At 39.6% G+C, this 24,510-nt stretch overlaps 2 long non-coding RNA genes across 2 annotated transcripts in view; one reads left to right on the top strand and one right to left on the bottom strand.

The window, feature by feature from the left end:
- Positions 1-14,661, bottom strand: part of LOC132908879 (uncharacterized) — a 32,877-nt gene extending 18,216 nt beyond the window's left edge. The window contains exon 1 of the long non-coding RNA XR_009658447.1: positions 13,880-14,661. This is a non-coding gene — a long non-coding RNA (uncharacterized LOC132908879). The remainder of the gene's footprint in view (positions 1-13,879) is intronic.
- Positions 8,113-11,538, top strand: LOC132908911 (uncharacterized). The gene is made up of 2 exons (XR_009658458.1): positions 8,113-8,467; positions 11,143-11,538. It is a non-coding gene; the product is annotated as an uncharacterized LOC132908911 (long non-coding RNA).
- Positions 14,662-24,510: the final 9,849 nt, after the last annotated feature.

The raw sequence follows: 24,510 nt of genomic DNA on the forward strand, positions 1-24,510 counted from the left end.
ACTGAAATTTAAACGTCCAGAACAATTAATAGAAATATAAATTATTAATTTAAATACGATGATAATGTGTAACAGGAAAGAAACTATGTTAAATCAAAAAATATAACCAGATTTAAAAGAATTTTTTGTTTGAGCTAATATTTTACTAAATAAACAATTATGAAAGAAGCTTAAATGTGCTGGAAACGTAGAGATTCAGGAAAATTGTGAAGAAAGAGGTTGTTCCAGTGCGAAACGTTGAATTTAAGGTAGAGACGTCCGTGTAAAATTGTTTGGAAACGAACAACGTTGAGAGTGAAAAGTAAGAGCTGCGGTGTAAAGTAATAATCGCGTCCGTTAAACTCTGGAAAGATGTCGAAGGTCGGAGAGTACTTTTCGAACCATGATTTTGTTTGCTCGCACCAGTTTCCTCGTTTTTGCTCGAGTAAATGGCGAAACTTTATAAAGTTTGCAACATCGGGTAAGTTTCTCGGCGGCGGAAATACCAGAAGCTCTCCTTCGACGATCGTCCCGTTTAGAACGGAAACGAGGGATCTTCGCGTTACGCTTCCAATTAAAATACATATAAAATTGATGTGTTTTTCAGGTTTTTTAAAGAGAGTAAGTAATTCAAATATTTTGATGCTATTTATTTGTGCTATAATGTTATTCTATAGGCTGATGCAATATTAGTAGAATTGTATTCAACAATATGACGATATTGATATTACTAAGAATTAGTAGGTAAATAATTAGTGAAATTTTAAGAAAGTAATTAATTTTGATGTTTCGCTGTGTTATTTGTGTTTATGCGATGTTAGTAAAGTTGTATTAAAAGTAACTAACATTTGATTTTTGTACAGACTTCCGAATTTCTACTGTACATAATAGAAATTTCTTTTAAAATTTATGAGGTGATCTATTACATTCTTTGGCCTTATACATTTCGAAATAAAGTCATTTTTTATATAGTTTGGAACCTGAATTTTTATATTCGTCGTATTTTTAGACACTTATCGTCAGATGACAACAAAATTCTTAAAATTTCGATAAAGTCTTCTAAGAATTAGAAAAGTCAAATATACATCTGGCGAATCTCATCTCTTTTCATTCTCGGAGCGAACGAGTCACAAATAATCTCAAACGAAAAATAAAATCTGCTAAGAGAATTGTACCTCTTAAAAATTCCCGAGACATTCTCACACGTCTCGGGTTAACATCATCCAGCATCCACAAAATCTCCCCTAAAGAACCAACGAAGAGAACTACACAATTGTCTGAGAGCGGCGATAAAATGCTGGGTTGAATGAAATTAACGAGCGGGCCGTTATCGAAGGCGGTTGTGGAAAATGAAATGATCAGCTGACGGTAAGAGTGTCGAGGTCGAGAGGTTCGGGTCAGGGCACGAAAGACGTGGAAACTTTCTGTACAGTTGGCGAAGAATCGAGCGAGAAAGGGTGCTAGGAAAGCGTAAGAAAAGACGTGGCTGATACTTCCAGTTGCATAGAGAAGTCTGGAAAGAAAAGGGTGGCTGAAGTCGTTCGCTGAAGAAAGAGCGGGACCAAAGTTGAAGGAAAAGGCGTAGATGGTTGGAGGAGAAAACGAGACAAAGAGAGAATTACGCTCTTCACGATGCCGCGAACGCGCCGGAGAGGCGCGCTGGATTAGATTCAGGGGTGACTCGCAGCACTCCCGTCCCTCCCATCCGAAGAGAGAAAAGGAGCATAAAGGAGACGGAGAACGGCGGAAGTCATAAAATAATTTAACCCACTTTAAGAAGAAAATTAACAGAATGGCGAAAGTCTTTAAGATTCCCCGCAACTCGGTTTCCCCGTTCCAGCTTCCGGCGCGCGCCTCCACTCACCCCGTTCCATCCCCAACTTCCTTCAGCTTCTGTCGTTTTTCCTCGTTCCACCATCGTCTTCGCCACCATTCTTCCTCTCTTACCCTCTTATTCATTGAGCACCCCCACTACCAGTAACGGTGGCTCGCCACTTTCTTCATTGACTCTTTCTTTCTACTACGAGAGAGCGTACTACGAGAGTTGGTTCTCCTTCTTCGTTCAACCTTTGCCTCTCTCTCTTGTTTCACCGTCTTATTTCGAGGCGTGCCTTCCCTTTTGCACGCCTGCCACCTCTGTTTTTTCTCTAATTATGAATGAAAACGCCGCCGCTCCGCTGAACATCTCTTCAACCATCTTGGCCCTCCTTCGAGCAAGCTCTTGCTCTTTCCACGATGCTTTAAGTTCACGGAGCGACTTCCTCCGCGACCGCCTTTTTCCTACCATCCTTGGGACGGCTTCTCCACGGCCAACTCTTCAGCCTCGCTGGCCCCGTTACCAGATGCTAAATTGCATTGTTTTCTGGGTCGTCTTGGAACGTTTTTGCCAGAGTGCCTTTTACTGGATTGACTTGTTCTCCTGCGTTAGGCGCTTTGTTTAATAGCTGCTGTTGTTTTTGGATTGCTCGCGCGATGGTTTTGAAGCGATTGCTTCTTTGGAATTGTGTGTTTTGGATGCTTTGAGGGATAAGTGGATGAAACAGTCGGTTTTCGAGCGGCAAAGGACGCGTCAGAGTTTCTTCTTCGTCAGATGTCGTGTTATTTGTTTGCAGCGTTTTATCATTTTCTTGCGTTACAAATGGATCAAATGGTTTCCGCTGTACGAAGTTATTCATAATATTAATTATCTATTGGAACGTAATTGTAGTCAGTATCAGGTTAAAGACTGCGATCTACTTAATAACAGAGTAGTAAATCAGCGATTACTTTGCATTGATGGTGCACATTTAACACATTGAAGGAAGAAAAGAAACGATAAGGGAGGGGAAAAGGATGCAGAAGAGTAACGTAAAAATGGCAAAGAGAGGAAGAGAGCAAAGAACGAAGATAAAAGGCTACGAAAGAAAAGAAACTACTATAAACGTTAATTAATGTTGTAGATGTGACGGGGTTGATTTTCCCGCAATTAAATCGACGATAAACCCAAAGGAAATAGTCAGAAAACGAAATCCTAATAAAATAAACGAAAGCAAAATAGAAGAGATCTGAATAAAATAATACAAAACATATAAAGAAATGAGTAAAAATTACGAATAATAATCGTGGAAGGAAAGAAAAAATAATAAGAAATACGAATGAAATGGGTGCTTAATCGTAACAGGGGAAGTTGAGCGAACGATTTCGCGGATGGCTTTGTTTTCTTATCGTCGCTACAAGTGGTGGTTCCGTTGTCGCGCGCCAGCTGACCCACTTTTACCCCTTTTTTCCCTCTAATTATGAATGAAAACTTCGGCAAGTGTCGCGCAGAGGGGTTGGAGGAGTAAAAAAGGGAGAGGGGGTGAGTGGAAGAAGTGGAGAGGGAAACACGCGAACTCTTCTTTCGTCGCGCCGACTCGGCTAGTGGGTACTTTTAGTTTTCCTCCCTAACCTTTCCACCCGCCCCTTCTCCTCTTTCTCCTCCTCTCACGTCCGGAAAACTCGCTTTCCACGGGAAAACCGCATTATCGTAAAGTTTGACGTTCCCTGTCGCGCGCCGTTTTGCCGCTGACAGTTTGTACTCGTTTTATTCCGCAGGATAAAGCGCCCGCGGACTTAAAACAAAAGCGTACACGCCGCGAAAAATGTCTCATAGCAAATTTATTCATCCGATTCTGCGAGGATGATTCTTGCAAGAAATTGGGACTCGAAGAAGTTTATGTTTGGCATTGCTTCTTTTTTTACACATCTGTTTTATTTTATTCTAGTAAGAACGTTAATCGCAAACAATATACTGCTAAATACATATGTTTACATGTATAATAAATATTGACAACTTCAAAATGTTTTAGTATATGTGTGAAAAGTGTGTATTAATCGATATACATTAATATTCTGGTAATAGTATGATTATGGTACAGTCTCTGATTTCTTTTTCGGATCGGATCAAATATTTTTTGAGTTATATGTAAACTAGAGAGCGGGAGACTTTACAATGATATCAATCACATTTACATATGAAGTACATTACATTTATTATCATATTATTCATATTTTCTCTCAGCTGTTTTATCACAACAATCTAATAATTCTCTTCTACTAATCTCATTGTTACAACAAGCAGTAATACTCGTTTCTTCTTTAAGCAAACGAGAAAATAGAAACTACCAAATTCTAAATCTTCTTTCTTGTTCCAAACACATTCTTCGTCCGAGAAAGGCTCCAATTAATAGATTATTCTTCCAGAGAAATACTGAAGCAAGTTACAAGACACGAATCAAACGCAAGCTCGTAAGCGGCTTATTAGAGGCAAGCGCATCGCTTCAGTTTCAACGTGATTCTATCCATTAATATGTTTCATGGGACACGACACACGCATTGTATATTCATGGGAATAGTGCGTTTAATTATGAAACGGCTATCATTGCCGCAAGTACCCACGATAATCGAGAATCGCCAGGGCCCCATTTCCCATTATAAGGGCATAAGCCGAGGCATGCCTATGGGGTTTGTTTTCATCTGATCCGTTAATCTACTAACTACGGAAGACGAGGCTAAGACGTTTAATCAGAGTGGAACAAATATTCGTCTGAAGAAATAGTACAAGTAGAAAAGAAATGGATCGATATATACATATATGTTGATGTGTTTGTGTGTGAATGAAAACAAAGGAAAAAGGAAAGCGAGTAATTTCACAACCAAGCCATCAACGAATCCCCGATAAAAATGCTTCGATGACTATTTGAAGAAATCATACAGATAAAAGAAATTAATAGGAAACAGAAAAGAAAGGAGCATATGAGATGGAGACATAAATAAAAAAATTAATTTCATTCCCCGATATATCAACCAATCCTCGATCAAAATGTTCAATGACGATACAGAGAGCAATCACTTAAGAAAATTACATATATGAAGGACTTAATAAAAAAAAAAAGAAAACAGAAAAATAAGAGGAGAAAGTTTGAATAGGTCAATATGTAAATACGTAAATAGAAAATAAAGACAAATTCAATTTCATAGTACAATCCAATTAACGAATCTTCGATCAAAATGTTCGATCAGGATACAAAGAATATTTGACAAAACGGCTAGCGTTCGAGGGGGTAAAAAAGCGATCGGCGTCGGGACGCCGCGACGGATGAACAATTTATCCGCCGCGCCGGATGAACGATTTATCCGCCGCATCCGCGTCGACATCGCCCCGCGACTCGCTGTAATTACTACGCCATGTTTAAGTGGCACCTCATCGACTAATTAGCGAAGCTATCGGTGCCATTTTAATAGAACACGGACAACCGTTCGCGGCAGACCGTGATCCCTAGGCTGTTATTGCGGCGTGAACCGCGTCGCACCGCGCTGAAATCTCGCGCGACGTCCATGGGGCTTGAATATTTTACGAGCGTCGGCCGCTGGAACAAGGGGAAGAACGAATCGGAGACAGAATTGGGCGGAAACAACGGATGAAACTTTCAGTCGTCTTGTTGCTCACCAACTCGGTACCTGCGGATTTAATCGGTCCGTTTCTGTTTCCTGTCGCAAGAAGGAACATAGAATTTTCAAAATTTCAGCAGGGTAACAGAACTCTTGGTGTCCTCGTAATGGTATTTTGAGGTGGTTGAACGTCGAGGATCGACGAGATGTAAGTATTTTGGGGATTAATTGACGGAGGGGTTGTAGCAGATGGAGGAACACGCGACACTGGGGTGAATTAATTGGGAATTTTCTCCGATTTTGTTATATTATTCGGATTTGGAAAATCAGTAAGTGTAGAGAGTATAGGAATTGGCGAGTTTGATGATAAATGGTAATTTATAATTATTTATAAAATCAAAGTGGAATTGTGATGTTTTATCTACAATCTTCTTTCCAGTTTCAAGATTTAAAACTGTTAAGATTGAGGAATGAGTTTCATTTCAGTTTTGCTGGATGTGTGTTAATTTTGATAATAAATAGTTATTTATAATTATGTATGAAATGAAAACGTTGTGACATCTTGCGTAAATATATGTGGGACATTTTCTGGCATTTCGAAATTGAGAAAGATTGAGATTTTCGAATGAATTGAATTATTTTCTATATACTTTTGAAGGAAGGAATTATTACATCAAATTATTTAAAGTCGTCGCGTTTAACTTTCATGTTGTTTTAAATTTTTTATTTCTGTACGTGTCGATGTAGCTAAGACGAATATAAAGTCTGTCTTAAAAAATTGTTCCATCGATTAAAATTCACTTAAAATGATCATTCGATGAATCTGACTTTTAAAGGGATTTTTCGTGACCGTCAAACACGCAATTTCCGATTTCTTTTCGAATCTACGCGAACGAGGGGTCGAGGAGAGAATTAGTCAGAGGTGATTCCCGTTTATCGACGATCGTCAGAAGGGTCGGATAACGTCGTTAGCCATTCTCGTCCCGCTTTCGTTTCCAGATCTATACGGCTAATTAAATCCATTGGTGAGTCGTGCACGCTTGACGAACCTCGATCGATCGATCGATCGATCGATGAAATCGTTTTATCGAATGTTAATTGGTGTAATGAGACTTCTCTTCTTTAAGCTCGCGGTTACACCATGGGAAATGATATTCAATTTTCTCGACTTCTCCAAAGCGAGAGAACGACTTATCTCATGTTTAAACGATTTCATGAAATAATTTTATCCATTATTGTACGACATCGATTCGATTGAAAGGTGAGTTAATTTTCTTTCATTTAAATATTTCGTTGTCGATTTCAAATTTCTGTCGTATTTGATAATTTGTTATAGGAGATTCTAAGTTTCAATGAGTGTCTCATCCCATAATTTTTAAAACTTGGGTCTTATGTATCGTACTTATCATTATGTAATTGTATCGTGTGTATTATACTTATAGCTATCACTTATATATATTTCGCGACTAACATTCTTATATATGGTTACTGTTTCCCAGCAGTTTCATGAGCTGTGTGATAAGAGGAATCTTTATGTATCGTATGGCGTATATACAAGATAAATATAATCCAAAAAGATAGATAAAATATAGATGCCCATTTTTGTACGTAATAATTTACCATCTAATGATATTAATAAAGGTAAAAGTTACAATTTGGAAAATATAATTACCTCGTTCACAATTTGACAATAAGTAGAACGGTTAAATAACTTGTGATTCATAAAACTAACTTTTAAACTTTCATTTGTTCTGTCAGTATTATTTAAAAGAATTTTACATAGGAGACACAAAAAATCACGAAAAGTAAAACTCCAAAACGCACCCACAGATCTCTACAAACTCTCTCCTCATTATCACGTACACATATAAAGTTATCCATCATTCCGTAACCTGTTCTCCCGTGCACCCCTCGACTCGATCATGACGCCCGAGTCAGCGCGAATGTAAATCAGACGAGAAAGCTGCCACGATGAAACAAGCTTGGCCGCTCGCGAAACCAGTATTCCATACTATCCATTGGTCTCTCGTTCACCTGTTATCCTCCAGAAACCTGTTCCCTACTATTCTCCAAAATTCCAACCATTCTACCTACACTCCAGTATCCGTTTAATCAGATTACACCGCTATAAACTCAAAAGGGGAAGCACGGGGGGAGGGTAGTTTCCAAGAAAATTCGTCGATAACTAGAAAGAGAAAAGGGAAGGACAAGCCAAGCCGGTTTTCAATTTTCGATGATTCCACCGAATTCGGTAACAGTGTTAGCGGGGTAGAGAGTGTTGGCATCGTGCATCCAGCCACCCCCAGCGTCCCTCTGCTTTTGCGGTGGCTGTTCACCAAGGTATATAGGGTGGCTGCCGCTTCGTCGAGGCTTTAAGACAGCGTGTGTGGGAGTGGGCGTGGCCATGGGGTGGCCGTTGGCCAATCAGCAGCCGCCAGTTGCTGGCCACCCCCGACCCACGTGGTCCACATCCCCCAACATACATATTGATCTCGTGGTCCTTGCCGACCGCCGCGCCGCGCCAACCCGCTCTACCACCCTTCGCATCACCCATTCCTGTTCTACCTCACAGTTTATCTCTTTTTATCCAATGTTCGTTCAACTGAGAGTGTCCTTTACTATATACCGCGTCCCTACCCCCGAACGTATCCCTTCAACCCTCGTCGACGATCCCTCGACGACCGAGAGAGAGAAGGTCGTGTGCCTGACCAGCGTGCAAGGAAATTTCGAAAGTAAGCGGCGGCGTCTGGTTTTTCACGGACCTCGTTTCACCAACGGGGGTGGGTTGGCGAGAGGCGGTAGAACGAGGAACACAGAGACGTCTCGTTTCCGACGGCGTTACCGCGTTGAGTCGCGCGGAATAGAGATTGTTCGAGCGATGGAACGACTCCGGTCGAGACACAAGGTAGCTGTTTGGCGAAGTTGAGGGAAGAGGAATGGGGCTGATTAATTGTTTGATGTACGCTATCGGTGAAAAATAGAGTTGCTTAACAAAGTATTCGAATATCAGTAGAAGTTTTTTATGAAGATAATCTATTCACGAAACATTTTGAAATTTCACTAGCACCGTAGTGATTATGTAAGTAAAGTTTAAGACAATTCTGTAAATGTACATGGGAGCTACAAAATATTTGGTGCAAGTATATATTCCGCAGCGATCATAAAAGTAATCAAACAATCGATTATTTATAGTATTAGTAAGCCTCGATATTCTGTCTTTGCATCTTCGTTATTTCGATAAACGTTTTAAATGTTTGTCAACAAATTGAAGGATATAGTACTCCAAAATTTAGAATGAATACATAGGTAATCAAGCTCATAAATCATTATCGTCAATGTTATTTCAATATCGTTTTCGATGATATTCTAGTCGAGTGAATTACTTGTGTATGAAAATACGAGATTATTCTATGATGTGGTGTAGTAATAAATTAAATTAATAAATAATATCTATACATACTAAAACGCCTATGATTTGGACAACCAAAGACAATTTGCTATTTGTCTGACAACGTATGACACATTCCACTTGCAATAGAGAAGCGAAGTTTCTAATGATCAAATATTCTCTACATTCTTTACATATTATATATGCCGACTCTATATTTATAAAACAAGAATATACTAAGTTTCTACTGTTTTTTTTTCTGCAATGAATATATATTGTTTGGAGAAAAACATATGCCATGCCAGATGAACTATTACACATAGAAATCGATAAAGTTTGGGTAGTTTTATAGATATGATGTATAGTTATTATTTTATAGTAGCGTATGATTATTTGGTTGATGTATAATGTGTTTTTTGTGGGATTGGGAGGGGGGAGGATATATGATAATTGAGATTCTAGTTGGCGGCTTAATAGTGCTATGAGCATTCAATTATTGCTCTATTTGAGCCTCCCTCGATTAATTCAAAGGTTCTTGGATCAAGTAACCAGCTCGTTCCGCATTCTTCGCTCCTGCTGTCTATTATGTCGCGCTCGCCTTGGTAAATAAGGAGTGAGATTTTCTGGGAGATTAATCGATGTAATTTCACTGGAAAGCTGCTTTCTCTTCTTCAGAATTCTTGTCGAACAGGGAACGAGTTGCTGTCGATATTTTTGAAGTTTAAAGTGAATTAGGGAATCTCCTCCGGACGAAACTTTAAAGCTGTTTTAATGATCGTTCTTGTTAAATTATTATGTGACTTGGGTGAGAGTAATTTTACCCGAAAATTAAAAAAAAGAAATAGCTTCAAAACTTTGATGATTCTCTTGTGCATTGTAATGACGTACTGGACTTATTATGTCGGTTATTTTCGATATAAGAAACATGAAATTTATAACAATTGTTAATAAGTTTTATGATATCTTCGTAATCTTCTCATATATTTCACAAATTCCCAACCTCTTCGTAAATTTCACATTACTCTCCAATAAATTTGAGAAATTTCATAAATCGCTGACTCCTTAATAAGTTATGACTACCTACAAATTTGACAAATTTGTGACCTTTTTAAAGCTGTCCATAAATTTCACAAACTAATGACTCTTTATAACGTCTAACAAATTTTACGTGGCTATCTGAGGATCATTGAACGATCGAAAATTAATCTTCGTCTCGATAAAGGTCTTCGTCCTGGCAGTGGCCAAAAATGACATTTCTTCCCTGTCGAAAATCCCGAGAATTTTCCCGATTCTTCCGGTTCAAAGGTTCGTCGATTCTCGTGAATTTTTAAACGACGTCACGTTCGTTGTCAGTTTACCACTATGAGCTGGATCGTTTGCGCGTGCAAATTTCGTCCACAGTAAGATGTTTCCTTTCCATCCCTTTCGTTTCGACGTTCGACGTTCTGTTCCAGTAAAAGATTCATACCTGCAACCTAAGGGTATAGAAGACGACAGTCCGCCGAGTAATCGAGTCATTTAATCGACTCGAAATAACCGTCCAGCTATCGTTTTCGCGGACGATCGTTCAGCATCCTCGAAGTACTCGAGAATCCATGCAAAATTCATTCGGTTTCGATCGTCTCGATTTACGTGGAATTTTAGTTGGCCTACTTGCGATTTGATCGAGAGGATGAGCATATTGTGTGTACATTGAGGAATTTCTCGTAGTAGTTTGGAATATATGACGGGATTCGGAGAGATTGAATATAACAGAAATGAAAAGAGTCGTAGGTTTTAAATCAGTTTTCAAGCGTATGGTAAACTGTAAGGGAAGTAGAGAAATTCGTATGTGAAAATTTATTCTTTCAAGTAAGAATATATTTTAAGCGTGTAGCAAGTTGTAAAAGAGAATGAGAGATCTCTAATTGATTTCGGTAATTTGCAATCTTAAAGATACATTATACTTAAATTATGTATTAATATAAATATATCATATACACACTCAATAAATGGTACCACTAGTTTTGCAAGACTCCGTCGTTCGTACTTGATGCTACATTATAAGACTAAATAATTGTATTAGATAATTTTATAGTTGCCTAATTTATCATTCATCGCATTATTATACTTGCGCTTTGACGTGAAACTAACAGGAACAAAAATTGTATCATTTTATATGATAAAATGCCTATATGTCTCTAAAGTGCACATGTTCGACAAAATCAAAACCAAGTCTTTTATATTCCCGTCGGTATTAAACCAAGAACCGATATAGAAATATTTCCACTATAGAAATAACAAGATCTTCTACAAAGATTATGTGAAACCATCATGCAGCATACGTGACACAAATTCAATGTGTAGTGAACGTAATAAACCAATAGGTAGCAACCGATCATGACTCGTACAAAAGCAAAGAAGACATCGAACAGAACGGGTTTGCAGCGGTTCCGAAAAATGGTCTCATTGGACTAACGAGAAGCGATCGCAATTGCAGCGAATAATAGCGAAACGTTTCACGGAAAGCAGCCGGTACGACCTCCCGAGGTCCATGAACGAGCGATCGAACTCCGCCACTGCTGTCAGTTGCCACGACGCACGACGCGCGTTTCAAGAATACAAAAGGGCGAAGAAAAAGGGAGAAACATGAGAAAAGAAAGAAGGGAAAGGAAAAACAGCGGCACGGGTCAGCCGGTGAAACAAGAGGAAGAAAGAGAGGACAGGCTCGCGGACAGAGAAAAAAGCTCGAGGAATAACAAAGCTACCGTAGTTCCCACAAAGGCAAAGCCTGACCTTCCACCCCCCCAACTCAACCCCTTTGGCTTTCTGTCGCTCCGCTGAAACAATACCGACGACGGTAAAACAAAGAAATAAACATGAAAAGACAAAAGACGGCCGTTTGAATCCATAATTTGCCCCCGCGTTGCCTTTTGTTTTTAGGGACCCCGTGCTGTCGCTCTCCTCTCTACCGGGCCCTTTCTCGGCCGTTACCTTTCCCTTCGACTAACATAACCAGACACGAATCCCCTCCCCCCTGTAAACCGTGAATTTTACGGTTACGCCGACGTCGTCGAGCTCTAAACCCTTTCCTCCCTTTCGAGCGAGTTCTTGAGGTAGGTCCTGGCGAACGCTCTGCTTCTCGTGTTTGATGCAGTGTTGCGTAAGAAAGAGAGAAGTTGGGTGTCGATTTAGATGAAGTTGAATGGCTTGGTGATGATAAGTAGATCGCGGATTTTTACGCAGTCTTATATTTTTGTAGACGACATATGACTAAGGAAATGGAACATAGAAATTTTTGTAAGTATTAAATATTATTCGTATTTAATGTCAAGTACTTTGGTTTACATTATATTTCTGCATATTATGCACATTCTATCAATTTTCGGCTTATAGATTATAAGCGTTTATTACCAGACTGAGGCTACTCATAGAAATTGATGTTTTTATGAATACAACGAAAGAAGTGGAATCTTTTTATTATTTTTAATTCGTTTTAATTTAATAAACATATTTTGCTACTATGTAGTTTATCGCTTATACAACATTGTATGAATAAAGTTCATGTTTTTACTAACTAGAATACATATACCAACTAGAATAGAATTAAAAAACAATCGATCGAGTCACGTTATTATAAACGAATGTATAAAGCAATAATAATCTCTTGAACAGTGGTATTCAAGGTTCACTGTGCGTATCAAATTATAGGGCGAAGAAAATTAAAACGTTTTTTATCGCGTTTCAAAGGTACAAATTACTTGTGCGACGTCGATGAGAATCGATTCGAGATAGGTAACGAGGGAACGTCTTTAAAGGCCTTCGAGGGGGCGGCAGTTCAATTAAGAGACGGCTTCCTGCGAAGAGTTTTCAAGGGCGCGCGCGGCGATCAAAGAAAAGCAGGCCGCGTAAAATTCCTCGAGAAAACTTTTCAACGGCGAACTCTTTCCTCATTTCGCGCGCACTTGAATTATTCACAAGCTTCTTCTTCCCGCCTTTGTTTCTGGGCCAGGGTCGTCGTCGTCGTCGTCGTCGTCGTCGTCGTCGCAACGATCCCCGGTCGACGAACTTTCTCTCTTAAGTAAGACATTTTTCTAACTACTTCGCGCTATTCACCAGGATCCAGCGTGCCACGACGCGTTATTTAAGCGGACCCGTTCGTTCGTTCAGCGACTCTTAGCACGTGGTTACTCCTTCCAAACCCCTCCTACCCCATTCCGCTCTTTTACTTTTACTGCGACAACTTTCTCCGTGAATTTATTACGTGCACTGAATTTCACGCGAGACGTGATTCTCCTTTTCCCCTATTTCCATCTTGCGGCTGTCTTTAAATTCTTGGTGGAAAGGGAGTGTTTATCGTATACTTCGTGCAAATGATAGGTAAGCATCGCTGTTATAGAGATGTTTGTATATGTAGATGTTGTTTAGAAATGATTGTATCTAATGCTGCGATGTATTAGCGGTGGATCATGAAATACTTTGAGTAAAATGGAGAATAAAGAGAAAACCTGATTTCAATTATTTTAGATACTTTGTATGCCAGAGAATAATTTCTAAACTCAATACTTTTTCGTTTTCAAGAAACCTTGTATAAATTAAAAGTATGTTAAACGATTTCAAGATTGCATTCAGAAATGCTGAATGATATCAGACCATATAAGATACATACTATATGGATTATTAATTTACATAAAAATTGATGTACCTCGGTATACATTTAGCACTGTATTGCATGCTGTATCTTTTTTTAGACGATTGTAGAAGCTAATAAATTTAATTTATCTATACAATCTCACACTTGAGTAGAATAATTTCAAAGTACAAGTGATTTTTTTGTAAAATAATTCTTTTATAAATCATATAGCTTCTTATAACTATAAAACTTTGATACTGTGAAAATGAAATGTAGAATATGATAAAAAGTGTTTTATTGCGAAAGAGGAGTATGTGGCTTTTTCTAGCCACTGTGTATTCTACATAACTATTTACACCCGAGATGTGACCATAATAAATTAATTAAATAACTCAAATCATTATAAGACAATTCACTCAGTTCTGCTTAACTCAATTTTTAAAATTAATATCCTTCTTCAGAAAGGAACAGATCATGTTGAAATTACTTACATTCGAACTCATTAACCAGCATCTTCACCCCAAGCGATTTTTTCTTGCATCGCGAACTCCCCTGGCGTTTCGCACTCGTCGGTGCCGTTCTTCTTCACGTTGTGATCCTTTAAAAAACACATACGTCTGTGAGAAAGGAGGGAAAAAAATATCAGGATACACCGCTGTACCGTATGAAACACCGCTAATAACGAACGATATCTCAAGCGAGGAATCCTCCCGTGAAAGGTTGGCGCGGGGATGAAAAGGGCCGAGGTAGCTAAGGGGTGAAGGAACGTCGAGCGTTGCGAGAGACAGGAAGGTAGGACTTTAGAAATTCGAGATAAGACCCCCTTTGTCGTCGAGACGAGGAGTTTTCATGTAACCCTTTCGCTACGACAGCCGTCGGAAAGCCGTGAGAGCTGCGACACCCTTCAACCACGAATCCTCTGGCCCTTTTCCCATTTCGAGATTCGTTACGTGACGTTACCAGTCTGAAAATCAGGATGGTTCTTCTTGAGAACAAGCTTCTGAAATTCCTTAATACAGCTTTCGAAAGTGTATTAAATATTTGTATAATATCGAACCTGCCGCGGTTCCTCAACGAGACTTTAATTATTACCATTCGAAATAAATTTCTTTTCGAGTGGAAGAATACGATCAATCGGCACGATTGATTTCGAGAATTATTGAATTGAAGAGGGATTGAAGAAGATTGAAACCTTTTTAGATGGTTCACTGTTCTGTGTATTACAATATATATTGTGAAATGATTCTTGAATTGTCTGTGTGAGGTTAAATGTAATCTGTGATGAGTTTCTTTACATGAAGCATCCTTTGAATGGAAATTAAAAGCTTGCAAATTATAATTTAAATCGATAAATAACAAATGTGCAATTTGAGTATAAATCATCGTGATTTCGTCATGTCAGATCTTCTCTCAAGAAACAAATACTGTGATATGTAATTGAGTAACTTGTACATGTAGCAAGGCTGACGAGTGCTTGAGCACAGAGTGGAAAAGATGGAATATCTATGTCAGAATATCGGTTGCAAGAGAGGAGGGTTTCTAAGAATGCATATGGAGACTGAAATGCGTGGTGACACGTGGTAGGATTGTGTGTTGTCTTGTGTGTGAAATCTTTAAACGTATGATTGGAAGGAACCAGTGTTTGAATAAGTCGGATGTGTAGAATAAATCGAACTGCACATTTTACTTGTCTTATCCAATATACATTCTATGATTTTATACCTACGTATAATTACTATTATACTACAATACATAGTATTATACGTTTGCATTATATGTATGACATTATATGATATTACAATCATTGGTTATTCGTAAGTCGTAGTATAATTTGTAATATCTAAACTATCTTTTAAGTTACGTTTGCTTTCGAATCCTTAATTATTCCATTAATCTTCAAGAACTAAACGCAGCCCAAAAAGTTTCAAAACATGTATCAGTAAAAGATGCAACTGAAAAAGAAAAAATACCACGAAATGATAATACAAAACTTCGAAATTAAAATGCTCTCCCCCCTCAAAAAAATACAAATTACACAATACCTACTAATTACTTGAGCAACGAAAACATCAGTCGCATTGCGAAGTTCTGTACCGCGACACGAAAATCGCTCTATCTCGATCCCGTCGCAAATCCTCTTTATCCAGAGCGACTATCATGAAAATTAGCCCACGTAGTGGAGTAGAGTAGCGGCACAAAGTGCATCCGGGGCGCAGAATCTCGCGTTGGAACGGTTAGGTGCGGCTGTTTCCGCTTATGTGTGTCAGGAGGGTACTATGAAGCACTCAGGATCCTTAGCTACGAGACGAGTATCAGTTATTGATGGAGTAGCATCCGCGCGGAGAGACAGCGACCCACGAAGTATCGAGATGAGACGAAGGACAGGCTTTCGAGTCGGGATTACATCCACGTAAGTTCCCTGTCTATAGGGACAAATCAGGCCAAATCGGATCTAGTGACGTCGAGTCGACGTGTAGAATTATGCACGCGGTTAATTTCGAAGCGCGTTTCTGCGTTCCGTTTCCCGATCATGCGAAACCCATCTCCGTTTACGCCCCCGTCGGGTCGCCTCCCTTTGGCGCGAACCAGCTCCCAGAATGTTGCACCACTAACCATCGAATCATCAACGATGAAGCTACTACATGCAAACTAAGAAGAAAATTTTATCCTTCGGGTGAATTATTTATTAATTAATATAAATTGGAGCTGGAGAATCGTTAAGGAGAAGCGCTTTTGAATTTTTCGAATTGAGAGCGAGAGGATTAAGGTTTTTTTCTTTGCAACAGGGGTTAATAAAGAATTTATAAGAATTTCAAGATTTATAGATTACGATAGAGTCGAAAATCAAGAATCTACTAGGTCGAGCTTAAATGTGAGCTTTTCCATAACACCTGAGAAAATGAGGGAGTTTTTTGATTTAAAAATGAAAGCTACAGTCAAATCATCAACAAGTCACCGTAATCAAAAACGAGCTAATCCAAATCCTCTAACTGCACGTTCTCTCGTATCGGTTTTGTTCGCTCTTGCAGCAAACCAAAGCAGCGCATCGAACCCTCGCATTTCCCATTCACGTATTTCAAGGACCATATACACGCATTTTGCGAATCCACGCAGCGTCACGATCGATCAACAGATGGGACAAAGGCTCGTAAAAGGCAAAACAGAGTGAATGAACGTTGAACCTAGTTCACGTACAGAATCACGTTAGGGGGATGAAGAAGACACGCGTTGGATCGCGGAACGCAAATCACCCGAAGCGAAACGCCAGCTCGCGTTTAAGGGGTGGGGGACATGAATTTATAATTTCCGTGGCAATGCACCCTTCGGTGATTCGAAGCTGTCGTTCGTGTCATATAAATCAAAATCAGAAGCATTGTCGAAGAATCGGCCCGTACGTGGGGACCACGTTTATTGAAGGTTGTGTGTAGGGGAGGAAGGTAGAAAGAAAGGAGCAGAGGAAGCAGAGACGAGAAACTCGGTCAAGCTACGACACAAAACCCCCCGTCGGGTTAGCCAGGTAGAAACTGCGATACGCGTGCGAGGGAATCGACGTGGAAGAACGAATGAAACAGACTGAGATGAAACTAGGGGTACATAGGAATATACAGGGTGTCCCAGCAATCATGGTGCAATCGGCAAAAAGGCAATTCTGTAATACTTTCTCTGTAAAAAAGCAAATCGAAAATTTACATAAAATATAATCTTTTTATATAACGTTTCGTTTCCGAGAAAATCGAGGTAAAAGTTCAAGTATACTTGAAATCTAAATCTACTTTCTTTCCTTTTGAAGAAATATTATAATTTTACATGCGAAAATAAGTGAAAAATGTAGGGCAAAATTTGTTCACTCGAGGACTGGCTTTTAAGAAAATAGAGTTTGAACGTGCCTAACACATTCTCTGCAATTATATTTAATTGTAATAGTTGTCCATTTCGCCAATTACGAATGCGTTAATTAAGAACTAAAGAACCTAAAGAATGCGCGTATGATAAATTTTCAAATTTTATTTTCCCCTAAACAAAATGTCCTATGAAAAAAATTTATTCCACATTGTCGACTCATTTTCGTGCGTAGAGTAACGTCCAATTAATTATTCACTCTTCTCGAGTCTGGAATTCGACAAAAGTATAAATATACTTAAAAAATGTTCAAACTCGATTTCTTCGAAAACCATGCGTCGTACGAAAAAATTTTGTTCTATATTTTCAACTTGTTTCATATATTCTGTACAATGATTACCGGGGCACGCTGTGAAGGGGAGAGAGGGTGAATAAGAGGAACCGAAAGTATCGGTCGGATATACATATGTATGTCGGCCGGGGGTACAATGTATTCAAATTGCGAGAAAAAGGGTTGGCTCCGTATCTATGTATACATATAGATGCGTATAGGTGATGGATAAAAAATGCGACAGACTGGTTAACGAAGCGAGATGGTCCATTGAATGGGGTTGAATGGGATGCTGGGACCTTCCTCGCATCCTTTTCCACGCAAAGTTTGTATATGCGTCTCCGTAACACCGTGTGTGCGCTAACTAGGCGGATATAGCAAGCGAGGCAACCATATGTCATCCGATGAGAAAGGTCAGGTTGCCTGCTGCTGTCTTCCAAGCTTCCTATTTTGGAGCGTGAAAGATTCCTTTTGAAAGACTTGAATGCTTAGATATTGTAAAATCAATGTTCTAGGATAGGTAGGGTAGTCCGTGAATTTTGATACATCCGTGAATGAAATTTGAGAAGAGATAGTATATTAGAGGTTTGGTGTATTGGTAGGGGAAGAGGATGAGGATATTGGGGAATTAGAAGAATTACGGATTTCATGCAAATAACGACTCACGAATGCCATACGTAAGTAATATCAAAGAAAAGAGAATTGCAATTGATTAATGAACGAACAAAGGATAACAATTCGTTCAAACAAAATTTTATTAAATAGTTAAAGAAATGCATCCAATCGTCTATACATACATATCTTGTATACATCGTAATTTAAGATTATATAATCTGTTTACATTTTTTTATTTTACAAGAATCAGTTTCTTAACCGTACTGCAATCTATTATCCACCATACTATCCCATTTGACGTTTCTCCAATCGAACATTTACAATCAATCATCCACTCTTAGTTCCACTGTTGTATAGTATCGTTTCGAACGAAACCAACAAATCACCCCTCGAATCTCAACGACCGCAACACTCCACACTCCAAACTAGCAATATCAACAACGAATTATCCTTACCAGCCGCAGAGCACCAATTACCCAAATCCACCGAATGGAAAATTCAATGGAAATCCAGAAAACTTCCGTCAACCCCTCGTTCACATCCTATCTAACTAACCATCTTGCGAAGGCGACGGAACAACTCGTAACGTGTCTCTGCCTCGCAATTTCATCTCACGAACAGATTTCGCGAACGTGGTGGTTGGAGACAGTTGCAACCCCCTTAAAGAGGAACTTCGTCGGTGCTTTGCCTTTTTAAAACGAACAAAAGAACGCCGACACGTCTTAAATGAACGCGCTACTTGTTGCACGGAGAAAAGGGGTGGAGGTTGCAGTCGGAGGAGAGGAAGTTGTAGGAGTAGGAGTTAGAGAAGAGGTGGAGCGGGTGCTGGCGGATGCGGAAGAGAGAAAAGAGGGGGGGTGGTTGGAAGTTGGCCCCCGTTGGTAACGCTGCCTCTGGAGGGGGTTAACGGGGCGAAAGGAATAAGGGGGTGGGCCGGTGGTTGGCGGCGCGGCACCGCCGACAGAAAACTGTTTCTCCTTTGTTTTTATCGTCTGGAGGAACAGCAGGGCGAAGAGCGCGAGGAAGTCGCAATTAAAAATGTAGTTCAAGGCCGACGCCCCGGGGGAGGTTTACCTTGAGCTCTCTTTCTCTTCGTTCTCACTTTTCTCGCGCCCTCTCGCTTCCTCTCTTTCTACGTCTATCGTCTGTTTGCTTTCACATCACCCCGCGTCGCCTCCTCTTCCATCTCGGCGTCGTCGTCGTCGCGCGTTTCGTGCCGCGTCGGCGTGCACAATTTCACGTGCCACTCTTTCGTTCTCACTGTTTCTTTCTCTTTCTCGCTTTTAGACGTTTCTTGCATTTTCTTCCACGGCCGTCGACTTCCTTTCCGACCACGTCTCGCGGGAGAGTCGTGAGATTTTAATGAGTTTAGTGGGACGCGGATTAAGATTGCACTGGATTTAATCTTGTCAGTGTTTGCAAGTTTGGCTGTTGAAAGAGGGTGATCATATGGATGAAGTCTTTAACTGATTGTGTGATTCATAGAATTTAAAGGGTTATTCGAAGAATGCATCTTCTCTATTCGTAAATTATTTGGATAGTACATTTTAAAGTAGAAAAAACACAATGAATTTAAAAATTTAATTTTGTATACTTTGTATACTTATACAAAATTTGTACGAATTTCTGTCAGATAAGCAAAACTCACCCCTAGCGATTCATAAAATAATTTTAATCGGCTTTAATAATTTATCAAATTATAAACCTATCTTTCCTTCAAATAATTCTTTTTGCTTTTAATTTCAAAATTAACCATTCCTCCCCATTTGACAACAGCCATTATCTCACAATTAAGCACATATCTCCAACCTCCAACCTATCGACCCTCGGAAACTGCAAACATTTTCAACTTCCCACCTCTCCAACCCCAATTCCAATTTCCCTGAATACAAAAACAGTTCCTGAAACACGCTATAACCACTTGTGAACACCCAATGAGAAAGTCGCCGTCAGCGACAGAACCTGACTTCGCTGCTCGTCAACGCAGCAAGAGCATCCCTTTATCTGTACCCAGTCTCGTTCTCGTCGGCACCCTCCACTCGAAAAATTGGCTTCCGCACTTTCGACCTGCTCTTCAGCATCTCCCTCTCTCTCTCTCTGTCTCTTCTCAATACACATCGAATTTGGCAACGCGAACTCATTCGATCACGAAAAAATCGAGGGTTGTTTAGGATCCAAAGTTGCGTTTACACAACATTCTACTTGCAATTTTTTTCAATCAACTTATATCATCAAATTCTGTTTTTTAACATCGTATCTATGAAAGAAAATTCCAAAGATTCGTTTAACATTTTTCGGATATTCTTAGAAAAGCAATGTTTTATGAGAGATATTTTCTCGTTCATTGATTATTATATTAAAAACTAATTGATATCTCGTTATAATACGCAACAAATTTAATTATTCTGCAAAATTCAAGATCGAATTTTGAGGCGTTGAAGTTTTAGACTTGAAACATGTAACCGTACTTTACTATATCAGCAAGAATCTACTTTATCTACGAAACCACCATCAATCACGAAAAGGGTAGTTTTCTACCTGGCGCGATTTTTCCCTGGTACCTTACGTTCCACAGGGAGTCGTCGATATTTTTTTTCCCAGTGAAAAGCAGCGGCATCACCTGTGCCGTTTTCAGGATTACTTTTGTCGGTTTCACCTTTGGGAACACCCCTGTGAAGAGTCGCGAAGGGGGTAAAATCGTAAATATATCGAGGCTAGCGGGGTGAGATCTCACAATGGGGAAACAGCGTTATTGGCTTTTCAAAACGGTATTTACCGAAAATAACCAATTTGAGAGGATAATACCGGCGAACCGGTGACGTCCGGGACAAACGTTCCGTGTCACCCTTTGTTCCACCCTTCTCGTTGCTCCTACCCTCCGGTGCATCGACTTTCTCTCTTTCTCTTCCTTTGCCATCGTGTCACATCGTGCACGCTCGACTCTGCTAATTATTTCTCAATTAATTGGAATTGAAAGGGTTCGATTCGATATGTAATCCGATTCTACCTATCGACCACGAACCTGTTCTTCCCCCGACCCTTTTTGACACTCGACGATGACGGTGGCCACGACTTCGTTGACTTCGGATTTCAGTTTCAAGCGTGACACGCACGTATAGTAAGGATACGATACAGAGAATTTTAGAAAATTTAGTACAATTTTCTTTCGCGTAATAATTACAATTATAATTGAAGCATAATTTAAATAATTACCGGATAACAATTAAAATTATCTCTACTGTCAAACAAATTCTGCTCGATCCACAAAACTGAAATAACATTTTTTATAGTCGAAATAGAAGTGTCATGTCATTTCCAATTTCTCAGAACCTGTTTCAAACCACCCTTAATATCTTTAGCCTTCATTAATCATCGCTAATTACAACGTCAAAAGGCAACTCGCGATACTGTGATGTAACTCTCCTTCCTAACATTCCTACCCTTCCCATATACAATTTAATAAAACCAGTGTTTTGTGATACAGGCAACGATAAAAAAGTTTCTCAATATGCTTTACGAGCGTGCCACCCCCGCTGTTTCTATTCAATCTTCCCAGCAGTATAAGCTCGACGAAGGATTAAGATTAGTCTTGACTGAGCCCCATACATCCACAAAACTTCAATTCTCCTTTATGTTCCTTTATATGTGAAGAAAATCGACAATTCGTAAAATGAAATCGTGCAAATTTGGAAGATATTTGGAATACTAAATCTTTAACAAGAAAGAAAAACCATTTAGAAAATGTAACGAATTCATGTAGGGGAATCATGTAGGAACCATAACCTGTAATTTTTTAACTTAATTTACACTTCACTTTTAGATAATGAGGTGAAATTATCCAAAAATGATTCCATTTGTGTTAAAGAATTTAACAATTTCTTTACAAATACTTTTGCTCGTGTATATTCCCTACTTCTAATAAAAGTTCACATCAATATGTATCGGATAATTAAAATTTGCTCGTAGCAATTTGTATAACCATCTTAAGCAACGTGTATAATTTATCTAAGATAAATTCATCGTAAAATATATCTTTCCCCTTAAACTTCATCTGCAGAACGAGATTCGCACCTTCCTCCACACCCTTCCCGCCTTAAAAGTCTTGGAGCTTATTTATTAACGTGAAAATCTTACTTGTATAGAAAAGAACATACACTACGAATATAAAAATAATTTCGTTAAACAATGCATACAATTTAAAAGTCATAAGGAAGAGTGGAAATTTATAAGGAAAGTGTCTTAAAGCTTTTGAAAAATAGAGGGGTAGAAACATTAGAGGCGGCCGGTTCCAAGAGCAATCAGCTTCGACGAAAAGGGAAAAAGATTTAAGCAGAAGTTTCGACCCATGGAAACCAGAGAAACCTTTCCATCGCGACAGCCATTTCCGTGGCCCGGGGCTCGCTGATTCGAATTTCGACCACGCGCCCTTTCGTTACGTATTCCCCGGCGAACCGGGATGGAAGTCCGCCGGAAGGAAAGTGGGAAAAGCCGAGCGGCAAAGAGAATGCCGGGAATCATAAAAAGAAGCCGTGAGAATCGAGGCGTGTTGCGAGCATCGAATTGAATCTCTCGTCGCGGGGATGAACAACCTGGCTATCGAAGGGGTGGCTTCTATCAAAGAAACTCGAACGTTGTATCTATGAACCACCCTCGTCTTCTATGGTTCGACTTAGCTTTGGAAAGTTCTTGGTTTTATAGGACACTGTACCGTATTTATCGAGGGGGTCTGTTCATGCATGAAGACGAACCTCCCTTCTTCTTAACGTTTTTCCATATAAATTTGCTTGGGATTGTAGGTTTCCGGGTCCAATTTATTGGAATGTGTCGAGATGAAATTTGGCTGTGAGAAGCTGATGCTGATGAGAGTTTAATTGTGATTGTTATGTGGGTGGTAAAATGGTTCTGTGTAACTTGGGTGCAACAGTACGATTTTATTCTTATTTGTTAAATGGTTACAAACATTGTGTGTAATTCTTTGTGCTTATTATATGGGAAATAAGTCAAAGATATGTACGAATAATATAGAATTTGTTTGTTTAATTATAGAATAACAAACAAATTTTCTAATTATAGAATGATTCAAATGAGAGCAATGTCCTTATAATTCTTCGTGCTTTTAATTCTAAATATGTAGCCGCACAGCTGTCACGTGAACAAGTACGTTGAGATGAGAATTTATAGTATTACACGTAGAATCATCAGATTCTGTGAAACATTTTATAATTCTAAAATCGTGATCTAAAATTGAGAAACATCGAACTCCTCGTATTTGAAATTACTAAAGACAAATAAAGAATACAGGTGTTCTTTGCAAGATGTTTTTGGTTCATGTTTAACGTGTTATTTCGATTATAGTCGTCTCATACACACCAATTCTTCGTGCATTACGTATTTTTCTTTCTATTTCGTTTCTATCGTCGTGAAACACAAGTGTTCCTTAACAAACAATTAAATGCAACAAATTCACAACCTGGATCATTAATCATTAACCACGACCATCGTAATCTACCAAAAAAAACATCCAAATCTCGGATAATAGAAGAATCAACATACAAGCATACAATTACAAATCTATCTTTTGCATCTAACATTTGCTCGTTTCTCTCTTCTCAGCATCGAGCTCAGAGAAAGCCTCGATCCTCGTGGCACAACGAAATTCCACGGATCCTCTTTGTGCCCCGGAGAAACAGATCTCGTAAAATAGAAACTTGCTCAGACGCCGGTACTGGCTGCATATTCCCCGCAACGAGGACTTCATAGGCAAGTTTCCCGGAGAACCTGGCTGGGTCCTTGTAATTTTGCCTGCCAGCATCCTCTCCTTTAGCGCGCATCCTCTTTCCTCCACCTCCTCCTCTTTCACCTCCTCTCTTTTACCTCTATATACTACTACGTCCCACGTTCTGGACCACTTGCTCGCGGTGTGATGCCGCAAGTGGAGGCTGGGAATCGCGAAGGCAAAGAGCGGGACAGGCTCTGGAAGGGAGTCAGGTGGAAAGGGGGTGGTATACGAAGGAGGACGTGCCTTCATTTGTTTCAGCGGGCCCGCTGGTGGGTGGTTACGTCACGCATTTCGTCGTCATGGTAACCTTCTGGGCTTGCCAAGAGGGGATCGGCGGCGTGTTACCGCTCCAGACGACCAGGGATCCTGATATCCTACGGCTACGGGATCTCCTCACGCATACGTAATGCTGCGTCCACACTGCAACTCGCGAGCAACGAATGCTGCAGGTAGATATCCATTTCAGAGTTTTGTACGACAGTTATCCTCGAGAATATTTTCAGGTCGCGTAGCCGCTTCAGCGTAGATTCGAAGATCTTTGCTCTCAAATAGGCGGC

The sequence above is a fragment of the Bombus pascuorum genome, chromosome 7 (genome assembly GCF_905332965.1).
Source record: "Bombus pascuorum chromosome 7, iyBomPasc1.1, whole genome shotgun sequence".
Classification (NCBI taxonomy): domain Eukaryota; kingdom Metazoa; phylum Arthropoda; class Insecta; order Hymenoptera; family Apidae; genus Bombus; species Bombus pascuorum.